Below are 11,442 nucleotides of genomic sequence, written 5' to 3'. Positions count from 1 at the left end.
TCGCAATTGTATGGCAGTGATTGTTAAACATTACAAAATAAAAAAAAAAAAAAGAAAACTCCCAGGAATATCATAGCCAAAATCCAGAGAAAAGATAGCATAAGTAGCCAGAAAGAAAGTATTTAGGTACCAAAAAGCCACAATTACAATCACATGTGATATAGTAACCATCAACATAAAGGAGAGAACTTAGAATATGATATTCTAGAATGCAAGAATAAGAGCTTAAAGCCAAGAATAACTTACGAACAAGGAAACGGAAGAAGGGCAAAAGGGGAATTAGAGGGAGGCAAGATTAAGTGAAGAATTAGTGCTAAGCCAAAAACCAGTAAGGATACAGAAAATATTTGAGGCAGCAATAATCTGAGAGGAATCTGATGGGATCCCCATAAATTGGACAATGAATGAATAGGTTAAGGCATGTAAATGTGATGGAATACTATTGTGTTGAACTTGTATCAGCATAATGACCAACCAGAATTTCAGAGGGCTAATGATGAAACATGCAACTTACTTCTTGACTGAGAGATAAAGGACCCAGAATGGAGGATGAGACAGACTTCTTTTGGATGTGACTAATGTGGAAATTTGTTTCAGCTGACTATACATGTTTATAGTGGGTTTTGTTTCTGTTATTTTCTCAACTGGGGAGTGCGGTAGGGTAGGGTGGAAGGCTGAGATATTGGCCGACTAAAACAAATTAAATTTAAAAAACAATAAATAAATACTTTCCAAGAAAAAAAATTGACAAAGGGTGTGAGTTCAGGGAAAACAAAACAAAACAAAACAAAAACCTGGGAAGACTTATGAGAAATGTTGCAAAATTAAGTCAACAGGACCAAGAGAACAAAGTACACAGTAGAAATAATATCATAATTATGATCTGTTGTGAATGACTTAGGTACTCTGAGGAATGCATTAATTCAAAATTCCAAATGATTTATAATAGATTATAAAAAATATTATTTAAAAAATGTGTATACCTCTAGAGAAAGAATCGGTAAACTCTAATTTCAGATTGAAGTCTATTTTTAAATTTGTTTAATTTTATTTCTTTTTTGACAAGGTAAATAAGGAAATGGTTTGCATGCCTTCACATGTATAATGGTCATTGCATTGCTTGTTTTCTCAGTACATGGAGGAAAGGCTTTAATGAGTGATAGAATTTGGAACTCAAAGCAAAAAAATGAAAGCTAATATTTTAAATAATTTTTTAATAATTGTTTAAATAACTTAAAGCCAACTCTGAATAATGAGGAGGTCATAAATTAATGAATATCTACTATTTTTAAATTTTCCTTCTCTGTCTCTTTGCAGCAAGCTCTGTCAACCTTTGTGAAACCATAGACTAGCTCCTGCTTCTCTAAATCAATCTCAAATTATTTCTCCCTCTTCATAACTAACAGCATGGAAATCAACAGAGGCTAGTTTGGAAATTTAATTATATTATTAATGCTATTTTGCCTTCAAGCTGGATTTTGATCTTTTGAGTTACATACTATTTTTTTCTAGAATTAAGAGCAGTCTCAGAAAAATATCATTTTTTTTCTTAAAGTACTGATAATGTATAGAATTATGGACTACATGATCTACAAGGTTCTATTGTCTTCAAGTTCTGACCATATTTTCCATAGTTTTGCCATTTTACTTTATACCCCTTTTATGATGAATATATAATGTATTAATATGTATCTGGATTGAGTATATTGCCAATTATCAGGTCCCTCATACAATTTGTCAAAAAAGATGTCAAAATATACTCAATTCAGAACGTTAGCACATAAACTGCAATTATTTTCATGCTTGTATATTTGCTAGTATTTATCATTAGCACTAAAAATTAAGACATCAGAATGTACCATGAAAAAGAAAAGTTTAATTCCTTTGGTCATTAGAAGAAATGAATTCTACCATTTTCTTTCTGCTTATTTTCAGAAAAAGAATGTCTAACCTAATATGCAATGTAGTGGAAACTTCTTTGCATTTTCTGATCCTATTTATAAAAAAAATTCTCAGTGTTGATTGTTACTAGTTTTTCTGAACCTTCTTAAATGGGAAAATGCAATTTTTACTAAATTATTTGAAAAAAATTACTAAATACAATTTTCAGACCTGATAAAAAGGAAACAGAAAATTTTTAGCCTAAATTAAATGTTTTCCCTAATATTTTAATTACATTTTCGTAATATTTTTCTTCATTTTGTAATCCTTCCCTCATCAAATTATTCTCTTTCAATGCATATCTTTATTACTTCCCCGACCACTAAAATAGTATGTTTTATTTGGGGGGATAGTTAATTCTGTCAAAATCTGTCAAAAGAAGTAGTAACAAGTATTTGTTAATAATACTTGATTTTGTTAATTACAAATGGCAATCTATTATTTGAGTCATTTTGATTGCCACTTTGAATCATTGTGTAATTGATTAGACAGTGATGATGGGCTGCAATTGTGCAGCTGGTTGATATTGTGATACATGTGGTCTTCTTCAAAGTCTATTCAGACATAAACTCTCTATATATGCCAAATACACAGATGAAAATCCAAATTTCTGCCTGTATCCAAATATACAAATATTTTCAGTCATATGGAAATAGCATAAGTATTCATGATTATTTTTTTTAATATGGCAGGGCAACATTTAGTAAGCATACATCTATTCTATTTATTTACTCTTGTCAAACAAAAATACAATCCTTGAAAATATGTTAAAGGGAAAAGTAAAAAGGTTGTCTTTTGTATATTTTTTACACTCCTTTGGGGAAATGATGATTAGAAAACAGATGAAGCTGTTTCAGAGCTGTTATCTGCTCATCCTTTCAAATTAATGCAGTTATGCAACTGACATGATTTATAAGTAATAATGCTTGTAAAAAGGAAATTACTGTTGTTATTTCTGGCCATGCATATCATGTTGAAATTAAAAACAGGGCTGTAAACTGGAGTTGCTGTCACCTTTGTTGCAGCTCAGCGGGCAAATTTAATTCATAAATCCTTCAAGAGTGCTGGGCATGGAGTCCTTCTCTAAGCATCCAAATCCCAGCCACAGAAATCATTTTAATTATCCTGTTCGACTGCAAGTGAAATATTTATGCTGTCAAAATAAGTATGTTTAAGGGTACCTGCAATGTCATTGAGCATGACCTTCTTACAAACCACTCTGTGATAAAGTAGATTCCCAAGACATCAGATCTCAATCAGGTCAGATTTAATGAACTTCTTTATACAAAGACAGGGCAGAGACAATTTACAGAGCAAACTGCAACCATGAGGGATGCTTTCCACTTCTATAGTTTTTCCCTAAAAGGTCATTTGAGGATTGCAATAAAATAAACAATGTTATATTTTCTTAAGATTTCTCAAGATTTTACTTTGTACTCTCTAGGTATTGACTATTTTTGACACTTTAACCAATATTCTTTCATCTTATCCAATACAGATCTAAAAATCCTTTCCTTTGTGCATGTTTACTACTTCATTGGTCAATTTCCTCTGATGTATGAACTGAAAATCACAATCAAGATACAGGACATATGTGGTCAGTTTCATCTTATAACAATCTTTTTAGTTTTACTCATCCTTAAAATCATTACATGAACATATTGTGTTTAAAAATCAAAGACCACTTGCTCTAAATCACTACTGAAGAGAAACATGAAAATTAAAACAACTCTGAGATACTACTTCACATTTGTCATTTTGACAGAAAAGGAAAATGATAAATATTGCAGGGGATGTGGGAAAATTGAAACACCAATGTACTATTGGTGAAGTTGTATACTGATTTAACCATATTGGAGAGCAATTTGGAAATATGCCCAAAAGGCTTTAAAACCATGCATACCCTTTGACTAAGCAATATCACTATTAGGTCTGTATCTCAAAGAGATTTAAAAGAGGTAAAAGGATCTATGTGTACAAAAATGATTATAGCAATACTTTTAATGGTGGTAAAGAATTGGAAATCGAAAGGATTTCCATTGATTGGGGAATGGTTAAAAAAGTTGTATATGCTGCGATGAAATATCATTGTGCTTTAAGAAATTATAAGCATAATGCTCTCAGCAAAACCTGGAAAGACTTTTATGAACTGATGCAAAGTGAAATGAACAGAACTAGTTGAACTCTGTACACAACTATAATGTTGCATGATGATCTACTATGGATAACTTGGCTATTCTTAGTGATAAACATACTTCTGTAATACTTATGATGAAAAGTGCTGTTCATCTCCAGAGAAAAATCTTGTGGAGTCTGAATTCAGATCAAATATACTTTTTCTTTACTTTCTTTATTTTTCTTGGGTTTTTGTCTGTGTTTTCTTTCATGGAATGACTTACATAGAAATGTGTTTTACATGACTTCACATGCATAATATATCTCAAAATGCTTGATTCTCAAAGGGGAGGGGAGAAGAGGAAGGGAGGGAGAGAACTTGGAACTAAAAATCTGAATAAAAAGAAATGTTAAAAAAATTTATGAGTAATTTGGAAAAATAAAATATTAAATAAGAGAAAAGTTAAAAATCAAGGATCACCTTATAATTTTAAGACTGAAAAAGAAATGAGCTAATTCTCATAGATTGATGGCTTACTGGATTGCATGTGTGCAGCTTGTCCCAAGAGAAATGGCTTGAATCAATGTATAGTTGATCCAGTATGATAGCTTTGTCTTATTATGGAGTGACTATGTCATGATTCAGTCAATGCTTTTGCAACCATTAAGGAAAAAATTAATTCTATGTTGACTTTGTCACTTGATCTGTGGTGACAGACTTTAAATTATGAACTGCTTTAATTAAAGTTCCACTTAATGTCTTTCTGTACATTTTACAGAACATAGTGAATAGCTCCTATCAGCTACCTTGTGTAAGTCACTTATACCCTCTAAGTCTTAGGTTGATTATCTGCCAAATGTGATTAACAATACTACTTATTTCACAAGATTACAATGATCAAATAAGTAGATATTTGTGAGACACTTTGAAAATTTTAATAGCATGTGTATACACACACACATATATATGTATGTATGCATGTATCCATACAAGATGTGTATCCATCTTTATCTGTCATTTCTGATGCTCAGTGGATAGAGCGTTGGGCCTAGAGTGTTGGTCCTGGAGTCAGCAAGAACTGACTCCAGTTCTGGCCTCAGATATTTAGTTGTGCAACTCTGGGTAAATCACTTAATCTCTGCTGAAATGTAAATAGGTATAATAAGAACACCTACCTTGCAGGGTTGTTGTGAGAATCAAATGAGACAATGTAAAATTTGCTTAGCACAGTGCCTAGCCCATAGTAAGTGTAATACAAATGCTTATTCCCTGATGATAATCTATCTTTCATTATTGTTAATCCTTATGTTGCATACATAACTATTACCTTTTGCTGTACTGGGGTTGTCAGATTGGCTAATATGACAACTCATACTCCACCAACACTTGTTCTGATAAGTTACAGTTATTTCTTAAGGCATGATCATATGTCTCTAATTCACTACCAGGGCCCTAGAAGTAATCTTAATACGGGAAAGTTTTCACAATCATAGTCCCTTAACCTCCACTGGTATGTTTCCAATTTAATCAAATCAGGGAGATTTTAACGTTAAGTCTCCTGACTTACAGAGGTAGTTCTTTTGCTACCACATCATGTAGGCTCGTAAATAGACCATCATATGAAAGAAGGATTTGAATTCTTGTTGGACCCAGAAAGTAAAATGGAGACAATGGATAGAAGTTATAAATAATATTTCAATCCATCAACTAATTCACAACTATTTTTTGAGCTGGCACTTTCATGAAATATTTATTTGACAAGTAAACCTTTCCCCTACCCCAAACTGGAGTTTCTTCTTGTTTCCATATTGTGTGTGGGTAATGACAGAAACAACTGCTAGCAAAACTGAATAGAACAAGCTATTTCAAGAGAGAATACCTAACAGTGGCTTCATCTTTGATTTTTCTTTCTAAAGGTAATATATGTATGTGGGTGTATATATATAAATATATATATGTATATATATATATATATACATACACACATATACACATATATACATACATATGTATATATATGTACATACATATACACATATACACATATCTATATCTACATATTGCTAAGGAAGTTCAAGTGAGTTCTGACAATAGATACACTGAGGAAGCAACACGATGAGTTGAGCTGCTCTGGGGTTCTCATTGCCCCATCTTCTGGACACTGGTTGAGTCATGAGTGAAAAGCTTGTGTAATGCCAAGAAAAGGGATAGGAAGCAGGTCAAGGTCACTTTGGAAGGTCTGTGCACAGGAACCAGCAGGTAGGAAAGTGGCATCCATTAGATATTGCTCAGGGCAGTCACCTGTGGGACTTTGCTCTCCAGCAACTCCAGACTGGCACCACCTCTCAGTGCTCACATGGCTGATTGTTGCCCTCAGTGTTCCATTTGGTAGAGCAAGTGGGAGTATCGCTAACACTGATGTAAGTGATGCAGCCCCTCTTGGTGGCCTCCACCACATTGTACATTACTTCTTTGGTTCATGAGAAAAGGCTTCCTGCTCAAACACTCCAGCAAGTTCATTCCACACAATCTGTTTGGACTGGGTCACAGCTTCCACATACTTCTTGTTTTTCTCTGGCCATAGTCCAAACCCATCCATCCACCAGGGATGCCAGAGGCCAATTGACCAGTTTTAACATTCTCATCAAACTTGTCTGCTATCAAACAAAGTCAACAGACAATATGATCTTGACACCATTCTTATCAGCCTTGGCCATCAGATCTTTCACAATTTTTTTTTTTGTCCTGTTAATTTTTTTTTAAATTTAATTTAATTTAATTTAATTTTTTTATTATTATTTTTTAATTTTTAACAATCACTGCCATACAATTGAGATTTTATCCCCCCCACACCTACCTCCCACTACCCCCCTCCCTCCCCACGACTGCATACAATTCTGTATAGGTTCTACATATACTTTCCTATTGAGTATATTTTCACTATAGTCATGCTATGTAGTCAGACTAAAATAAATGAAAGAAATCATATAACAAATCAAAACATGATACACAAACACATACACATACACAAACATGATCTGCTACATTTTGTGAATGGCTTCCATATTTCTTTCTCTGAGTGTGGAAGGCATTTTGCCTTGAGAGTCACCTTTGGAATTTTTTTTTTTATAAGAAGTTTTTGCGTTATTACAAAATTCCAAGTCTACCAGAAAAAACTCTCGCACACTGTGGTCGTTGCTGTGCACAAAGTTCTCTTGGTTCTGCTCCTTTCACTCAGCATCAGGTCATATAAGTCCTTCCAGGCCTCTCTGAAGTCTTCTTGTTCATCATTTCTTATGGCACAATAGTACTCCATTACATTCATATACCATAATTTATTCAGCCATTCCCCAATTGATGGACATCCCCTTGACTTCCAGTTTTTGGCAACTACATAGAGTGCTGCTATAAATATTTTTGTACATGTGGGACCCTTTCCCATTTTTATGATCTCTTGGGGATATAGTCCTAGTAGCGATATTGCTGGGTCAAAGGGTATGCACATTTTTGTAGCCCTTTGGGCATAGTTCCAAATTGCTCTCCAGAATGGTTGGATGCGCTCGCAGCTCCACCAACAATGAATTAGTGTTCCAACTCTCCCACATCCTCTCCAGCATTTATCATTTTCTTGTTCTGTCATGTTTGCCAATCTTATATGTGGTACCTCAGAGTTGTTTTGATTTGCATCTCTCTAACCAATAGTGATTTAGAGCATTTTTTCATATGATTATAGATAGCTTTAATTTCTTCCTCTGAAAATTACCTGTTCATATCCTTTGACCATTGATCAATTGGGGAATGACTTGTATGATTATACATATGAGTCAGTTCTCTATATATTCTAGAAATGAGGCCTTTATCCCCGAGCTTAGCTGTAAAAATTTTTCCCAATTTACTACATCCCTCCGGATGTTGGTTGCATTGGGTTTGCTTGTGCAAAAACTTCTCAGTTTAATGTAATCAAAGTTATCCATTTTGCATTTCATAATGCTTTCTATCTGTCCTTTAGTAAAAAATTCTTCCCTTCTCCATAGATCTGATAAATACACTATTCCTTGCTTCTCCAGTTTATTCATGGTATCAATCTTTATACCTAAATCATGTACCCATTTGGACTTTATTCTTGTGTACGGTGTCAGGTATGGGTCTATGCCTAATTTCCACCACACTGTTATCCAATTTTCCCAGCAATTTTTGTCAAACAATGAGTTCTTATCCCAGAAGCTGGGGTCCTTGGGTTTATCAAACAGAAGGTTGCTATATTCCTTGCCTACTGCATCTTGAGTGCCAAGTCTATTCCACTTGTCTACCTCTCCGTTTCTTAGCCAATACCAAGTGGTTTGGATAATTGCTGCTTTGTAGTACAGTTTTAGTTCTGGTAGCGCTAGGCTACCTTCCCAAGGATTTCTTTTCATTAGACCCTTTGATATTCTGGACTTTTTGTTTTTCCAAATGAATTTTGGTATTATTTTATCCACCTCTAGAAAATAATTGTCTGATAGTTTAATTGGTATGGCACTAAATAAGTATATTAATTTAGGTAGAATTGTCATTTTTATTATATTAGCATGGCCTACCCATGAGCAACTAATGTTTTTCCACTTACTTAAATCTGACTTTATTTGTGCAAAAAGTGTCTTTTAATTGTGTTCATATAATCCCTGGGTTTGTTTTGGCAGGTAGACTCCTAAGTATTTTATACTGTCTACCCTAGCTTTAAATGGGATTTCTCTTTCTATTTCTTGCTGTTGGACTTTGTTGCTAATATATAGGAGTGCAGAAGATTTGTGTGGGTTTATTTTGTAACCTGCAACTTTGCCAAAGTTGTTTATTAATTCAAGTAATTTTTTACTTGAATCTCTGGGATTCTCTAGGTAAATCATCATATCATCTGCAAAGAGTGATAATTTAGTTTCTTCTTTGGCTATTCTTATTCCTTGAATATCTTTATCTTGTCTAATTGCTACAGCTAACATTTCTAGTACCACACTGAATAATAGTGGTGATAATGGACAACCTTGTTTCACCCCTGATCTTATTGGGAATGCATCTAGCTTATCCCCATTGCATATAATGCTTGCTGAAGGTTTTAGATAGATACTGCTTATTGTTTTATGGAAAGTTCCCTTTATTCCTACGTTCTCCAGTGTTTTTAGTAGGAATGGGTGTTGTATTTTGTCAAAAGCTGTTTCTGCATCTATTGAGATAATCATGTGGTTTTTGTTAGCTTTGTTGTTGATGTGATCGATAATGTTAATAGTTTTCCTAATATTGAACCAGCCCTATAATCCTGGTATGAATCCTACCTGATCATAATATATTAATCTCGTGATAAGATGCTGTATTCGTTTTGCTAAAATCTTATTTAAAATTTTTACATCTATATTCATTAGGGAAATTGGTCTATAATTTTCTTTCTCTGTTTTGTCTCTTCCTGCTTTGGGTATCAAAACCATATTTGTATCATAGAAAGAATTTGGGAGGACTCCTTCTTCCCCAACTTTCAAAAATAGTCTATATAGTATTGGAATTAACTGCTCTTTAAATGTTTGATAGAATTCATTTGTGAATCCATCTGGCCCTGGAGATTTTTTCCTAGGGAGTTCATTGATGGCTTGTTCAATTTCTTTTTCTGATATGGGGTTGTTTAAGTACTCAACTTCCTCTTCTGTTAATCTGGGCAATTTGTATTTTTTAAAATATTCATCCATCTCGTTTAGATTATCGAATTTGTGGGCATAAAGTTGGGCAAAGAAGCTTCTAATTATTGTTTTCATTTCCTCCTCATTGGAGGTGAGTTCACCCCTTTCATTTTTAATATTAGTAATTTGATTTTCTTCTTTCTTTTTTTTAATCATATTGACCAAAGGTTTATCAATTTTATTAGTTTTTTCATAAAACCAACTATTGGTTTTATTTATTAATTCAATGGTTTTCTTAATTTCAATTTTATTAATCTCTCCTTTGGTTTTCAGTATTTCTAATTTGGAATTTACTTGGAGATTTTCAATTTGTTCTTTTTCTAGCTTTTTCAACTGCAAGCCTAAGTCATTGATCTCCTCTTTCTGTATTTTATTTATGTAAGCATTCAAAGATATAAAACTTCCCCTAATAACTGCTTTTGCCGTATCCCATAAGTTTTGGTATGTTGTCTCACTAGATCTTTCACAATCTTGACCCCCACTTCATCAAAACAAGAAGTTCTGATCTACATGATGTTGATAATCTTGAAGAAGGTGAAAACCATCCCACATGCAATGATTGTCTCATTGACTTTTTCTAGAATATTGCTCATAAACTGGATTTTGTTACAACTTTAGCTCCACCCAAGATAGCCAGAAAGTGCCCCTTGGGGCTTTCCAGGGTCTTGGCAAAGTAAGTCAGCTTCTTTTTCATGAGGGAGTCACATACTTTCTGGGCAGATTCACTCTCACCGTAGTACTGTTGGCATGTTGAGCAGTACCAAAAGCATCATTGACTTAGGCAGTCCCAGTTTGGAGAGGGATTCTTGGAAGGCTTCCACTTTGGTTGACTCAGCTTTGATTTTGTTCCCAGAACATCTTTGCCTTTTCCTTCTTCTTCTAAATGGAAGCAAAGATTCTCCTGCAAAATGATAGAACCATTAGGTGGGTTAGCACAGGCTTGCTCCACTTCTAGAACCACACAATCCTTCAGGAATAGAGCATCTTTGAGCAAAAAGTTGAGCTCTGCAGCCATGGGCTTCTAGGAGAATTTGTCAGCCATGGGGATAGCAGCAGATCAGTCTAAATGGCTCATCAGAACAACAGACTTGGCTCCATTAAGCAAGAAATAATTGGTGCTAGGAAGAGCAGCCTTGACTCTCTGGTTGTCAGTTACCTCCTTGTTCTTCATTGGAATGTTAAAATTAATCCCCATGATGACCCTTTTCTCCTTTAGGCTCACCTTGTCCAAGGTCAGTTTGAGGGAAAGAGACATGACAGTGAGGAGATTGTGGGGTGGTTGTGACTAAGACTGGAGCTCAGTTTGTCAGAACCAAGAAATATTCTGTGCACTGGGATTAGCATCTACACTTCTCCACTTTTTATTAAGTGCCTATTATGGGCCAGTCTTTGCTCACCTCAGGAATATGATATTCTATAAAGGAAATCAGTATGTACACATATAAGTTCATATAAAATATATGCAAAATAAATACACTTTAATTGGAGGGGGGATTTGCATTTAAGTCAATAGCTTCTGAAAACCTTCATCTGGAAGATGTCACTTGTGCTGAGATTTGAAGGCAATTAAGTATTCAAAAAAGTGTACGGAAGGGAGGAGAATCTTATAGATATGGGAAATAGCCAGAACAACAATAGAAGATGGAGTGTAGTACTTGAATGTGAGTAACAGTGCCAGTTAGG

General features: G+C 34.3%; 1 pseudogene; it reads right to left on the bottom strand.

Moving 5' to 3' along the window:
- Positions 1–6,334: 6,334 nt before the first annotated feature.
- LOC140498547 (phosphoglycerate kinase 1-like) lies at positions 6,335–11,014 on the bottom strand (annotated as a pseudogene).
- Between the last annotated feature and the right edge of the window lie 428 nt (positions 11,015–11,442).

The sequence above is a fragment of the Notamacropus eugenii genome, chromosome 4 (genome assembly GCF_028372415.1).
Source record: "Notamacropus eugenii isolate mMacEug1 chromosome 4, mMacEug1.pri_v2, whole genome shotgun sequence".
Lineage (NCBI taxonomy): Eukaryota > Metazoa > Chordata > Mammalia > Diprotodontia > Macropodidae > Notamacropus > Notamacropus eugenii.
The sequence above is the reverse complement of the archived record's forward strand: the minus strand, read 5'-3'. Positions and strand labels throughout refer to the sequence as shown.